Genomic DNA, 12,442 nt, shown 5'->3' on the forward strand with positions numbered 1-12,442 from the left:
TGCTTCTGGACTGAAGCATGTTTCAAAAGCTGTTTACAAGAACAATAGCCTTCTGTTCTGAATTAGTTGTAAGTAACTTAATGAAAAGCTGTATTAAATGGGGTTTCTTTTAGCCTTTTGCTATTTAAAGTGTGGTCTGTGGACTAGCAGCAGCATCATGGGTAAGAAATGAAAAATGTGGGGCCTTCCCTTGCATGGATCAGTATCTGCAGTTTAACAGGTTTCCCAGGGGATATGAGTGCTCATGAAGGATTGAGAAGTATTGCTCCAAATAATCAGACCAACATGGCAAGTGTGTGTGCATTTTGGTTTTGCGCCGTTACAGCTATCTACTTAGTTGTGATAAAGGAACAGACCTATTCATTCCCTCTTGGCTAAATGTTACTGACTGGCAAGATACCTGCATTTATACACATCACTTTGGTACAGTAGTTCTCAAAGCGTGGTCCACAGACTGGAAGTATCAGCCTCACTTAGGAATCTGTTAGAGATACAAATTATCTGGCCACACCCCAGACCTCCTGAATTAGAAACTCTGGGACTGGGACTCAAAATCTGTGTCTTGACCAGCGTTCCAGATAATTCTGATGGCTGAGGGTAGTGAGACCAACCGCTGTAGAACCCAGCTGCACCAGTAAGCCGACAGTCTTGTCGTAAAGCAATCCACCAGAACTTGAAGGAGGAGAAAATGAATAACTAACGGAGAACAGGAATGATAATCCAGGTCAATTTCATTTTTTTATCTTGGAATTAATTGGAACATGTATAGGTTGAGTGTTTCTTTTAAATCTTTCTTTAGATGCTTGGACAGTGCCTGGATTTTTGCCTTAAATTCTAATGTCTTCCTTGCTCGGGGTGGATGCCAAAGTTATTGCCTAAAAGACCAATTTCCTACAAAAAGGTAAGAAGACAGCTGCCTAAAATCGATCACCTACTTTAAGTTAATCTGATGTTCTAAGTGGATGTTTTAAATGATTCACGAAGGACATTTCAAAAAAGTTGCTGTGGACCCAGCTTCTACAGTGAATTTTGTGTTCTAGATAAATAAAAAGGAAAGTTTGGCAAGCAAATGCTGATTTGCATATGGGCAGGCACTGTAGAGTTCATGAACAGGAGGCACCCTTGCCCTGAAGCTCTGCAGGCAACAAAGCTGTTTAAAGAACAAGGGAGAAGCCATCAGTATTACCCAGTGGTGCCTCCAAGAAGTGCCAAAGGAGGTACTTGCAGTTTCAAACAGGTCAAATCATAAGGTGCAGATTAGAATCAAGTGTGTAGGCAGTCCTTCCTCACTGGGCGGCCCTGCATCTGCTCAGAGCCAGTCACAGATGTTCAAAATTGACTTCTTGGTTTATCTCATTTTCAGCTGAAAACATTGCTGATGCATTTGCCTCTATTAAAGCCAGGAAAGTAAAATGACAATAGATTCAATTTTAGGTATAAATAAATATTTAAACAGAAAACAATGTGGGCTTCAATACACTGGTCTTTCAATTTTTTAATAATTTCCCAACTACTTTTTGAAAATTATTATTATATTTAAGTTCTGTGATATTTGTACAGAATGTGCAGGTTTGTTACATAGGTATACACGTGCCATGGTGGTTTGCTGCATCCATCACCCTGCCATGTACGTTGGGTATTTCTCCTAATGCTATCCCCTAGCCCCCACCCCTGACAGGCTGAATGTGAGATCTTCCCTTCCCTGTGTCCATGTGTTCTCATTGTTCAGCTCCCACTTATGAGTGAGAACATGTGGTGTTTGGTTTTCTGTTCTTGTCCATTAGTTTGCTGAGAATGATGGTTTCCAGCTTCATCCATGTCCCTGCAAGGACATGAACTCATCTTTTTTTATGGCTGCATAGTATTCCATGGTGTATATGTGCCACATTTTCTTTATCCTGTCTATCACTGATGGGCATTTGGGCTGGTTGCAGGCCTTTGCTATTGTGAACAGTGCTGCAGTGAACATACATGTGCATGTGTCTCTATAATAGAATAATTTATAATCCTTTAGGTATATACCCTGTAATGGGGTTGCTGGGTCAAATGGTATTTCCAGTTCTAGATCCTTGAGGAGTATCCACACTGTCTTCCACAGTGGTTGAACTAATTTACACCAACAGTGTAAAAGCATTCCTATTTCTCCACATCCTCTCCAGCATCTGCTGTCTGCTGAGTTTTTGATCAACCCCATTCTAACTGGCATGAGACAGTATCTCATTGTGGTTTTGATTTACATTTCTCTAATCACCAGTAATGATGACCTTTTTTTGTTTGTTGGCTACATAAATATCTCCTTTTGAGAACTGTCTGTTCATTTCCTTCACCCACTTTTTGATGGGGTTGTTTTTTTCTTGTAACTTTAAGTTCTTTGTAGATTCTGGATATTAGCCCTTTGTCAGATGGGTAGATGGCAAAAATTTTTTCCCATTCTCTTCTGGCTTGGATATGAAATTCTGGGTTGAAAATTATTTTCTTTAAGAATGTTGAATTTAGCCTCTACTCTTTTCTGGCTTGTAGGGTTTCTGCCAAGAGATCTGCTATGAGTCTGATGGGCTTCCCTTTTTGGGTAACCCAACCTTTCTCTCTGGCTATCCTTAACATTTTTTGCCTTCATTTCAACCTTGGTGAATCTGATGATTATGTGTCTTGGGGTTGCTCTTCTTGAAGAGTATCTTTGTGGTGGTCTCTGTGTTACTCGAATTTGAACATTGGCCTGTCTTGCTAAGCTGGGGAAATTCTCTTTGATAATATCCCAGAGAGTGTTTTCCAACTTGGTTCCACTGTCTCTGTCGCTTTTAGGTACACCAATCAAAGGTAGGTTTGGTCTTTTCATAGTCCCATATTTCTTGGAGGCTTTGTTCATTCCTTTTTGTTCTTTTTTTCTCTAATCTTCACACTTTATTTCATTCAGTATGATCTTCAGTCTCTGATATCTTTTTTCCACTTGATCAATTCAGCTACTGATGCTTGGTTATACTTCACAAAGTTCTTGGGCTGTGTTTTTCAGCTCCATCAGGTCATTTATATTCTTCTTTAAGCTGGTTATTTTCCCTAGCAATTTGTCTAACCTCTTTTCAAGGTTCTTAGCTTTCTCATATTGGGTTAGAACATGACCGTTTAGCTTGGAAGAGTTTGTTATTACCCACCTTCCGAAGCCTGCTTCTGTCAGTTTGTCAAACTCATTCTCTGTCCAGTTTTGTTCCCTTGCTGGGGAGGAGCTGTGATCCTTTGGAGGAGAAAAGACATTCTGGTTTTTGGAATTTTCAGCCTTTTTGTGCTGTGTTTTTCTCATCTTCATGGATTTATTTGCCTTTGATCTTTGATGTTCGTTGGGGTTTTTATGTGGATGTCCTTTTTGTTGATGTTGATGATATTCCTTTCTGTTTGTTAGTTTTCCTTCTAAGAGTCAGGTCCCTCTGCTGCAGGTCTGCTGGAGTTTGTTGGAGGTCCACTTCAGACCCTGTTTGCCTGGGTGTCACCAGTAGAGTCTGTAGAATAGCAAAGATTGCTGCCTGTTCCTTCCTCTCGAAGCTTCTTCCCATGGGGGCACCCACCAGATGCCAACCGGAGCGCTCATGTAAGAGGTGTCATTCGACCCCTGCTGGGAGGTGTCTCCTAGTCAGGAGGCACAGAGATCAGGGACCCACTTGAGGAGGCAGTCTATCCCTTAGTAGAGCTCAAGTGCTGTGCTGGGAGATCCACTTCTCTCTTCAGAGCCAGCAGACAGGAATGTTAAAGTCTGCCGAAGCAGAGCCCACAGCCTCCCCTTCCCACAGGTGCTCTGTTCCAGGGAGATGGGAGTTTTCTCTATAAGCCCCTAACTGGGGCTTCTGCCTTTCTTTCAGAAGTGCCCTGCCCATAGAGGAGGAATCTAGAGAGGCTGTCTGGCTACAGTGGCTTTGCCAAGCTGCACTGGGCTCCACCCAGTTCAAACTTCTCGACACTTTTATTTACACTGGGTGGGGAAAACTGCCTACTCAAGCCTCAGTAATAGTGGATATCCCCCGCCAGCTTCAACATTCCCAGATCAACTTTAGACTGCTGTGCTGGCAGCAAGAATTTCAAGCCAGTGGATCTTAGCTTGCTGTGCTCCATGGGGGTAGGATTTTATTTATTTATTTTTTCATGTATACAGGGAATCTAAAATAGTCAAACTCATAGAAGCAAAGAGTTAAATGGTGGCTGCCAGTGGCTGAGGGGAGGGGAAAATGGGGAAATATTGGTTAAGAGTACAAAGAAGTTTCAATTATGCAAGATGGGTAAGTCCTAGAGATCTCCTGCGCAGCCTAGTACCTACACTGAATAATACTGGATTGTATCCTTAAAAACTTGCTAAGAAGGTAAATCTTATGTTAAGTGTTCTTATAGAAAAAAACAATAAAGAAGGTAGTCGGAACTTTTTGGAAGTGATGGATGTATTAATGGCACAGATTGTGGTGATGAATTCATAGATGTATACTTGACTCCAAACTCATCAACTTGTAGACATTGAATCTCTACAGCTTTTTGTATATCAATTATACCTCAATAAAGTTGTATAGAAAAGAAGAGAAGAGATTCACAGTCAATAAGCAGGTGGGAGAGGGAATGAGTGCCTCATCGTTTCTCCAACAGCCTGCCTTCCTTTACCCTCTGCACCTTTCTCAATCGGAGACTCTACATTCTCCCCTGGACCATCTTATCAATGCATTAATGAATTATTCTTACAGATGCTTTGAAAGACTGTCCAGGCTGTGATGAGTGTGACTCTTGCATGCCTTATCTTTGTCTAAGAGAAACTCAATTTATGTTGCACATTTTATCCATGCTGATGCACATGACTACAGTTCATTCTTTTTCTCCAGTGTAGAATATTCCATTGTATATAGCACAGTTTCTTCATCCATTCTGCTGTTGACAGACACGTGGGTCATTTCTTGTTTGAAGCTAATAAGCGTGATACTGCTGAGGAGGTTCTAATATGTGTTTTCCAGTGCATGTGTGCAAGGATTTCTCTGGGGCATGTTTTTCAATCTGCAGGTCATAACATCATTTTAGTGTATTGTGACAAACATTTAAAAAAATTGAAATAAATCAGGAAATATTAACAGGCAACAGATCCTTAGCAAGAGTCATAGTTGATATTAATTTTGTTGTTTTCGCTCTATCCAATCTAGTAAGGCATTGCTTCCTGAAATGTTTGATTTAGTTATTTTTACATATATGCATGTATGCTATAAAATGAATTTGATACTGTAAGTCTTGATCAAAAAGCATTTGCAAGTCACTGCTCTGGGATACATAGCTGGCTGGGTGGTAGGATATATGACTGTTCCATGTTACTAGGTAATACCAAGTCGTTTTCAAAGATGATTGTGTCAGTTCACACTTTCACTGGCAGTTCTCATTCATCCACATTCTTGTTGACACTTGCTATTGTCAGACTTCTATTCTTTGCTAGTCTGGTGGGTGTAGAATGGTATCTTATTGTGGCATTAACTTGAATTTTTCTTATCCGAGTGGGTCTCTCTCCATTCTTTGCAGCCAATCTGAACAACATTGAGTTCTCAGCTTATCGCACTGCCATGAAGCTCCGCAGAGTCCAGGAAGCCCTGCGCCATACGTTTCCTGTTGCACTTCTATATGGCGTTCACCTCCCCTCTCTTGTTCCTCATTTGTCTGCTGTTTCTCATTTTCATCCCACCTTGGTCAGGGTTGTTGATTGGCTTGGTGAAAACTCTCCAAAGCTTGCAATATGCTAGCTGTCAACTTCTGCTCTTCCCAATTCCCTTTTACTCTCGCTAAATCCCAGACGTGTTTCCAAATTAACCCCACTGTTAACCTCCTCCTTGACCCTTTTCCCATGTTCAGTATGCATAACCAAGAAATTACTTTGTGACAGGAAGTACCCCAACCCATGATTTGCCATCTTAGAGTTATTGGATGTAGCAGCAAAACTGTTGAAGCAAGTATCAGTGATTAGGGAACAGTGTGGCTGCAGATATAATATGCCTTCTGGCCTTTCTCAGAGACACTGTTCATTCAAGCTTCCTGGCTTACGCATGTCTAGCTAGGCTGAGCCAGCATTTGGGGGTAATTAAGAGATGCCCTCTTGATGTATGTCACATTTCCCCAGCTGTACCTGAGCCTTCATTGCTGGTGTCTAGGTTCTCAGAACAAAATTCATAGACAAACTTATTTGCAGTTGAAACTCATGTAAAGGCAGAGAAACTTAAAATGAGATTTGAACACTTGGGAGTTAGTACAACATAAGAGATGAGTTTACTCATGTCCCACCATCTTTTTGAAACTGATGTCAAAGAACATTGGGTATAAAAACATGTTGGGTTAATTTGAGGGACATTTTGCTGCCTTCTCATCCAAGAGGGATGAGATTTGCAAATGGTTGATCTGGAGATTGAATCAAATTTGGTGATGCTGGTGGCTTTATCTCTCTATTTAATCCCTGGGGCTGTACTTGTGGCTATATTTTTTTCCCTTGTTTCCTTCCCAGTGGACCTAGTAACTTTAACCACAGCCCTGGAAATCTTCAGTGAGCATGATTTGCAGGCCAGTGAGCACGTGATGGATGTGGTAGAGGTCATTCACTGCCTGGCTGCTTTATATGAGCGGCTGGAGGAGGAAAGGGGCATCATGGTCAATGTACCACTCTGTGTGGACATGAGCCTCAATTGGCTCCTCAAGGTTTTTGATAGGAAAGGGCTTTCATCTGTGGAAGCCTCTAGGATGAAATTCAATGGGATATCTCAAGTGGGCCTGGTGGAAAGGTGTTGCTCCCATAGTAGACTTGGACCCAGCTCAACTTGGGGCATAGTTGGAACAGGGCCCTGCTGGGATCAACTTTGTTAGGGAAATGATTCCCAAGATGTTAACTCTTTACATACATTATGTTATTACTCTCTTCTTTTAAACCTAGTGGTCTCAGCGGAAAGATGCGGGCATTGTCTTTTAAGACTGGCATTGCATGCTTGTGTGGTACAGAAGTGAAGGAAAAACTTCAGTGTCAGTATAACTCCAAAGTGTAGCGTGGTGTTGGGTGGAGGGAGAAGTGTTGCAGGGAGGAGGAAGTGTGTAAGATAAGCAGATGGTACGTCTTATGACTCAGCAGAGGGCTACATGAGCTCCCTTATGATGCTTCTTGGTTCATGCTATTGCAAAGGACAAGAAGAGCCTAAGGCCTATGACTATTCCCAGTGTTACTGCAGTGGGCTTCGTTCCTTCTGATCTCATGGAAGTACTTAGTCAGGATCTATGTTGGCATCTTGAGGTACCCAGGGCCCTGATGTTGTGGTTTCATTTCCCTGTGACCTACCAGGCTTAGCCCTCTTCCAGTCTGAAGCTCAAGCCATGTCACTAGTGACTTCTTCTATACATGGGCAGGACACAGTAATCCCCATTATCTGGGAAGTGGACACTACATTTGTCTGTAGTTCTTCGCCTCTCTGGCTTATAGTACCTTTGCTTTCCCCTCTATCCTCCATCTTGTGTTTAGCATTTTGAACTTTTTAGAAGCAGCATGATTCGTTTTTCAGTCTTAATGTGTGTTGACCACTCTGCTAAATGGGGTGAGTGCTAAGTTACATTAGACATGGTCCCTGCTTCCAAAGGTTTCCAGTCCAGAGGAGGAGATGGAAGTATACAGAAAGCATTTTTTAGAAAGCACTGAGGAGAATAATCCAAATGGCCAAGAATAAATCCTATATCAGATCACAGAAGAGAGACAGATGACAGCAGTCTGGAAAAACTTTACAGGGAAGAGAACTTTTCCAAACATGTTCATGGCTATGATATTATGTATTTCTCTCAACATGTCTTTGTGATGGGATGAATAGTAATTATTTATCATCAGTTTAAAAGTAAGGAAACTGGGCTGGGCATGGGGGCTCGTGCCTGTAATCCCAGCACTTCGGTCCCGCGCGTTCAGGCGGGAAGTCAGTGTGGCCTGGGCTTCTGCTCCCCGGCGGATGTGGCAGCCCCGAGCCATGGCTCTCACCGTCCGAGTCGTTTATTTTGGCTCTTGAGGCTACAAGTCCAAGTATCTTCAGCTCAAGAAGAAGTTAGAAGATGAGTTCCCTGGCAGCCTGGACATCTCCGGCGAGGGAACTCCCCAGGCCACCGGGTTCTTCTAAGTAACGGTAGCTGGGAAATTGATTCACTCTAAGAAGAAAGGTGATGGCTACGTGGACACGGAAAGCAAGTTTCTGAAGCTGGTGGCCGCCATCAAAGCTGCCTTGGCTCAGGGCTAATGCGCCCTGAAGGCAGAGTCCAGGGACCTTAATCTAGCCCCCTCTCAGCAGACGCTTCATGACGGGAAGGAGTGAAATGCCTCGTGGATGCCTGGTCCTTCCCCGATGCTCTCATGGCTGCTGTTGGGGGCGGAGATTGATGCCTGTGGTCTCTGCCTCTGTGTGTGTGTGTCTTCCCCGGGCTCCACACTGCCCCACCCTTCTCCCATTCCCCGATTTCATCAGATTTCTGTGCATACCCCATGTTTCCCCTGTTGTTCCCCGGAATTTGGGGGACATCCCGCCTCAGGCATCCTTCTCAAGGGGAAGCCAAGAGAGGCATCAGGATGGATGAGTGTCTGATTGTGGCAAAGTCAGCTGTTCACAATTCAATAAATATTGGACGAGTTTAACTGAAAAAAAAAAAAAAAAAAAAAAAGGGCTCTCCGCGCCCCTTCTGGGCGGCGGGGCGCTGGGGCCCTCGGCGTGCGGCCCTCTGTGCGTTAGTGTGTGTGCCCGTGGCGCCTCCTGGTCCGCTGCCCACAGCCCGGTGCACGCTCCGTGACACCGAGGCCGAACGGGGCAGGGGGCTGACCGCCATGTTCCCCCAGAGCCCGGCGTGAGGGGGCCGAGAGGTCCTCTTCCCCTCTCAGATGCGGTGACCTGCCAGCGCCTGCCACTGCCTTTGTCCGGAGTCTCCCCATCTCTCCACGCATCAGGGGCCCTGTGCCCCTTGCTGCTGCAGCAGGGCACCATGTCGACCTCGTCCTTGAGGCACCAGATGAAGAACATCGTCCACAACTACTCAGAGGCAGAGATCAAGGTTCGAGAGGCCACAACCAATGACCCCTGGGTCCCGTCCAGCTCCCTCATGTCGGAGATTGCCAACCTTACCTACAACGTCATCGCCTTCTCAGAGATTGAGCATGCTCTGGAAGCGGCTCAACGACCACGGCAAGAACTGGCGGCACGTCTACAAGGCCATGACGCTGATGGAGTACCTCAGACCCCTGGGGGGCTCAGCACCCGTGGCTGCTGCCATCCCCACGGCTGCCCCCACCTCAGACCCCTGGGGTGGCCCCCCTGTACCTCTGGCTGCTGATCCCTGGGGGGGTTCAGCCCCCCACGCCAGCCTCTGAGGACCCCTGGAGGCCTGCTGCCCCTGCAGGACCCTTAGTTGACCCTTGGGGTGGGACCCCAGCCCCTGCGGCTGGAGAGGGGCCCACGCCAGATCCATCGAGAAGCTCCGATGGTGGGGCCCCGGTCAGTGGACCCTCCGCCACTGATCCCTGGACACCGGCCCCGGCCTTCTCAGACCCCTGGGGAGGGTCACCTGCAAAGCCCAGCACCAATGGCACCACAGCAGCTGGGGACTTCCACACGGAGCCCAATGAGTTCTCCGACTTTGACCGACTCAGAACGGCCCTGCCGACCCCTGGGAGCAGCACTGGGGAGCTGGAGCTGCTGGCAGGAGAGGTGCCGGCCCAAAGCCCTGGGGCGTTTGACATGAGTGGAGTCAGGGGATCTCTGGTGGAGGCTGGGGGCAGCCCGCCAGCTGCAGCCACGCCAACTCCCACACCCCCGACCCGGAAGATGCCCGAGTCATTCCTAGGGCCCAATGCAGCCCTCGTCGACCTGGACTCGCTGGTGAGCCAGCCAGGCCCTACTCCGCCTGGAGCCAAGGCCTCCAACCCCTTCCTGCCAGGTGGAGGCCCAGCCGCCAGCCCCTCCATCACCAATCCCTTCCAGCCCACGCCGCCTGCGACGCTCACCTTGAACCAGCTCCTTCTCAGTCCTGTGCCTCCTGTCGCGGGAGCACCACCCACATACATCTCTCCCCTCGGTGGGGGCCCCGGCCTGCCCCCCATGATGCCCCCCAGGTCCCCCGGCCCCCAACACTAACCCCTTCCTCCTATAATTCAGGGCAGGAGGGGGACCTTGCCCCACCTGGCCGCCCCCATTTCGGCTCTCTGGGAGATCAGTGTTGTGAGTGCATGTGAAATGGGGGTGCACACCCCCAGTGCCCTTCCCTGTCCTGGGGCCCACTCACACTACACCTTCTTCCCTTTCCCACCCTGCCTCCCGGGAGAGAAACTGGACATGGGGCCTGGGGAGGGAGCTGGCCAGAGGAAGACCCTTTCCCGTGGTATTAGAGGGGGAGGGGCGGCTGGGGCCCCATATGTTCCCCTCCCTCAAATTCCCAACCCCCAGTCAGTGTTTGAGCCTCCTCGTTCCCCTCACACACCCTCGGTGAACCCTTGGTGATGATTTTGGCGACTTTGGGAATAAATGGCACTTCCCATGGGGAAAAAAAAAAGACCACTTGGCTCCCTGGCTTCAGCCCCCTTTCCAGGGGAGTGAACGGTTCTGTCTCACTGGCGTTCCAGGCTTCACTGGGGTATGAAAAAAAACACAACTCCTTCAGCTAGTTCAGTGTCTGCCCAAACGGCTGGCCAGTTTTGTGCTTAAAACCCAGGGCCCTGGTGGTGTAGGCACCCGAGGGAATCTCCTGGGAAAAGCATAGTATCTGGACCAGAGTGCACCATTCCTCACAGCACAGTCCCTCATGGCTTCCCTTGGCTAGGGAAGGAAGTTCCCAACCCCTTGCATTTTCTGGTTGAGGTGACGTCCCACCCTGCTTTGGCGCATCCTCCATGGGCTGCACCCATTGTCTTACCAGTCCCAGTGAAATGAACTGGGTACCTAGTTGGAAATGCAGAAATTACCCACCTTCTCTGCTGATCCTGCTGGGAGCTGCAGACCCAAGCTCTTGCTATTATGCCCTCTTCCCCGGCTGTAGTATTTGAAATGAACCAAGTACACTTTTCTGTCTTTTATAAGGATTCCTCTTTTCTATCTTTTATTTATTTATTTTTCTATATTTTTTAAGGACCCGTCTTTTCTGTCTTTCATAAGGAAACTTGTCATTGGCTTCAGAGTTCATTTTATAATCCAGGATAATGACCTCTAGAAAAACCTGTTTTCCAAGTAAGGTCACATACACAGTTTCCAGGGTTAGCATGTGGATTTATCTTTCTGGGGGATACCATCCAGCCCACTAACTTCCTAAATCAGAGTTGCCTCAAGGGAAGGAAATGGTAATTTTATTCTCAAAGAAGCCAAAATGCTGGGCTTAACCATTAATCATTCATCAGTGTTCCTAGATATTAGTGGGCAGCAGCCCATTTGGTAGGTAGGTCCGGGGCCTCTAAGGATCTATACTATTTGCAGGCTCCCTGGGTTGGGGAGTAGAGTATGATGCTATTTCAAAGCACTTGTCTTGCTGCTTCTCACTTCTCCCCTTACTTCCCTTCTCCCCACCTTCATATAGTAGCTGCGGTTGCACTTTTAAAGCACAGCCCTGAATGCAGCATTTCTTTTTAAAACTGTCACTGATTTTTTTTCTTCAGACTAAGTCCAGGTTGCCAGCTGGACATTTAAGCTGTTTAATGATCCTGTCTCATGCTCATCTCCATCTCAATTCTAAGCTCCAGTTCTTTTAGGTGAGTCCCTGCTCTCTGTAGCTATCTGTTATTTCCCTGGGATCATGTTGTTGCTTTTGGGGTTCCTCCATCCTCCTCCATCCTTCGGGAAAGCTCCTGCCTGCTAGTATACATTCCTCCTTCCAAGTGTAAGCACGTTGATTTTCCATTTTCTGTGCTTCTCAGACTTTAGAGTGCATAGGAGTCACCTGCGGAGCATGTTGAAATGCAGATTCTGACTCACGTGGTCTAGGGTGGGCTGGAGAAAGTGCCTGTCTAACAAGCATCCAGATGATGCTGATGCCTGATGCTGTCCTTAGAGACCACACTCAGTAGAAAAATTCTATAGCCCTGCCACTGTCTGCTTTAACTGGTTAATTATGTGTGTGTCTGGAGGGGAAGGTGACTCTTCCTCTCCCAAACAGGCTCTGATCTCGCAGGGTTGAAGAACCGTGGCTTATTTGTCTCAGAGTATATGGCAGAAGCTGATGAAAGTGAATGGAGGTAAATTACATTTGAATAAAAACGGAGGGTAATTGCTGTAATTTGGCTTGGTTATATTCCTTCTTTCCCTCTGCATGCTTGATGGAAACATAAGACAAATGAAAAAGATGAAACAGGTTTAAAAAGAGAGGAGACAAAGTGTAGTTTGGTAGAGAAATACCACCACACCCCGAGAATGAAGGTTGCAGGGATTTGGCCAACAGGAGCAGGGTAGGCTGACGAATTCAT

The 12,442-nt window shown here is 46.6% G+C and overlaps 1 long non-coding RNA gene and 1 pseudogene across 2 annotated transcripts in view; both read left to right on the forward strand.

The window, feature by feature from the left end:
• The window catches only part of LOC118154483 (uncharacterized), a 265,856-nt gene that overhangs the window by 72,158 nt on the left and 181,256 nt on the right, over positions 1-12,442 (forward strand). For both annotated transcript variants that reach the window (XR_013519271.1, XR_013519270.1), the window contains exon 2: positions 800-901. This is a non-coding gene — a long non-coding RNA (uncharacterized LOC118154483). The remainder of the gene's footprint in view (positions 1-799; positions 902-12,442) is intronic.
• LOC100390505 (selenoprotein W, 1 pseudogene) lies at positions 7,905-8,645 on the forward strand (annotated as a pseudogene).

Source organism: Callithrix jacchus, chromosome 6 (genome assembly GCF_049354715.1).
Source record: "Callithrix jacchus isolate 240 chromosome 6, calJac240_pri, whole genome shotgun sequence".
Taxonomy (NCBI): domain Eukaryota; kingdom Metazoa; phylum Chordata; class Mammalia; order Primates; family Cebidae; genus Callithrix; species Callithrix jacchus.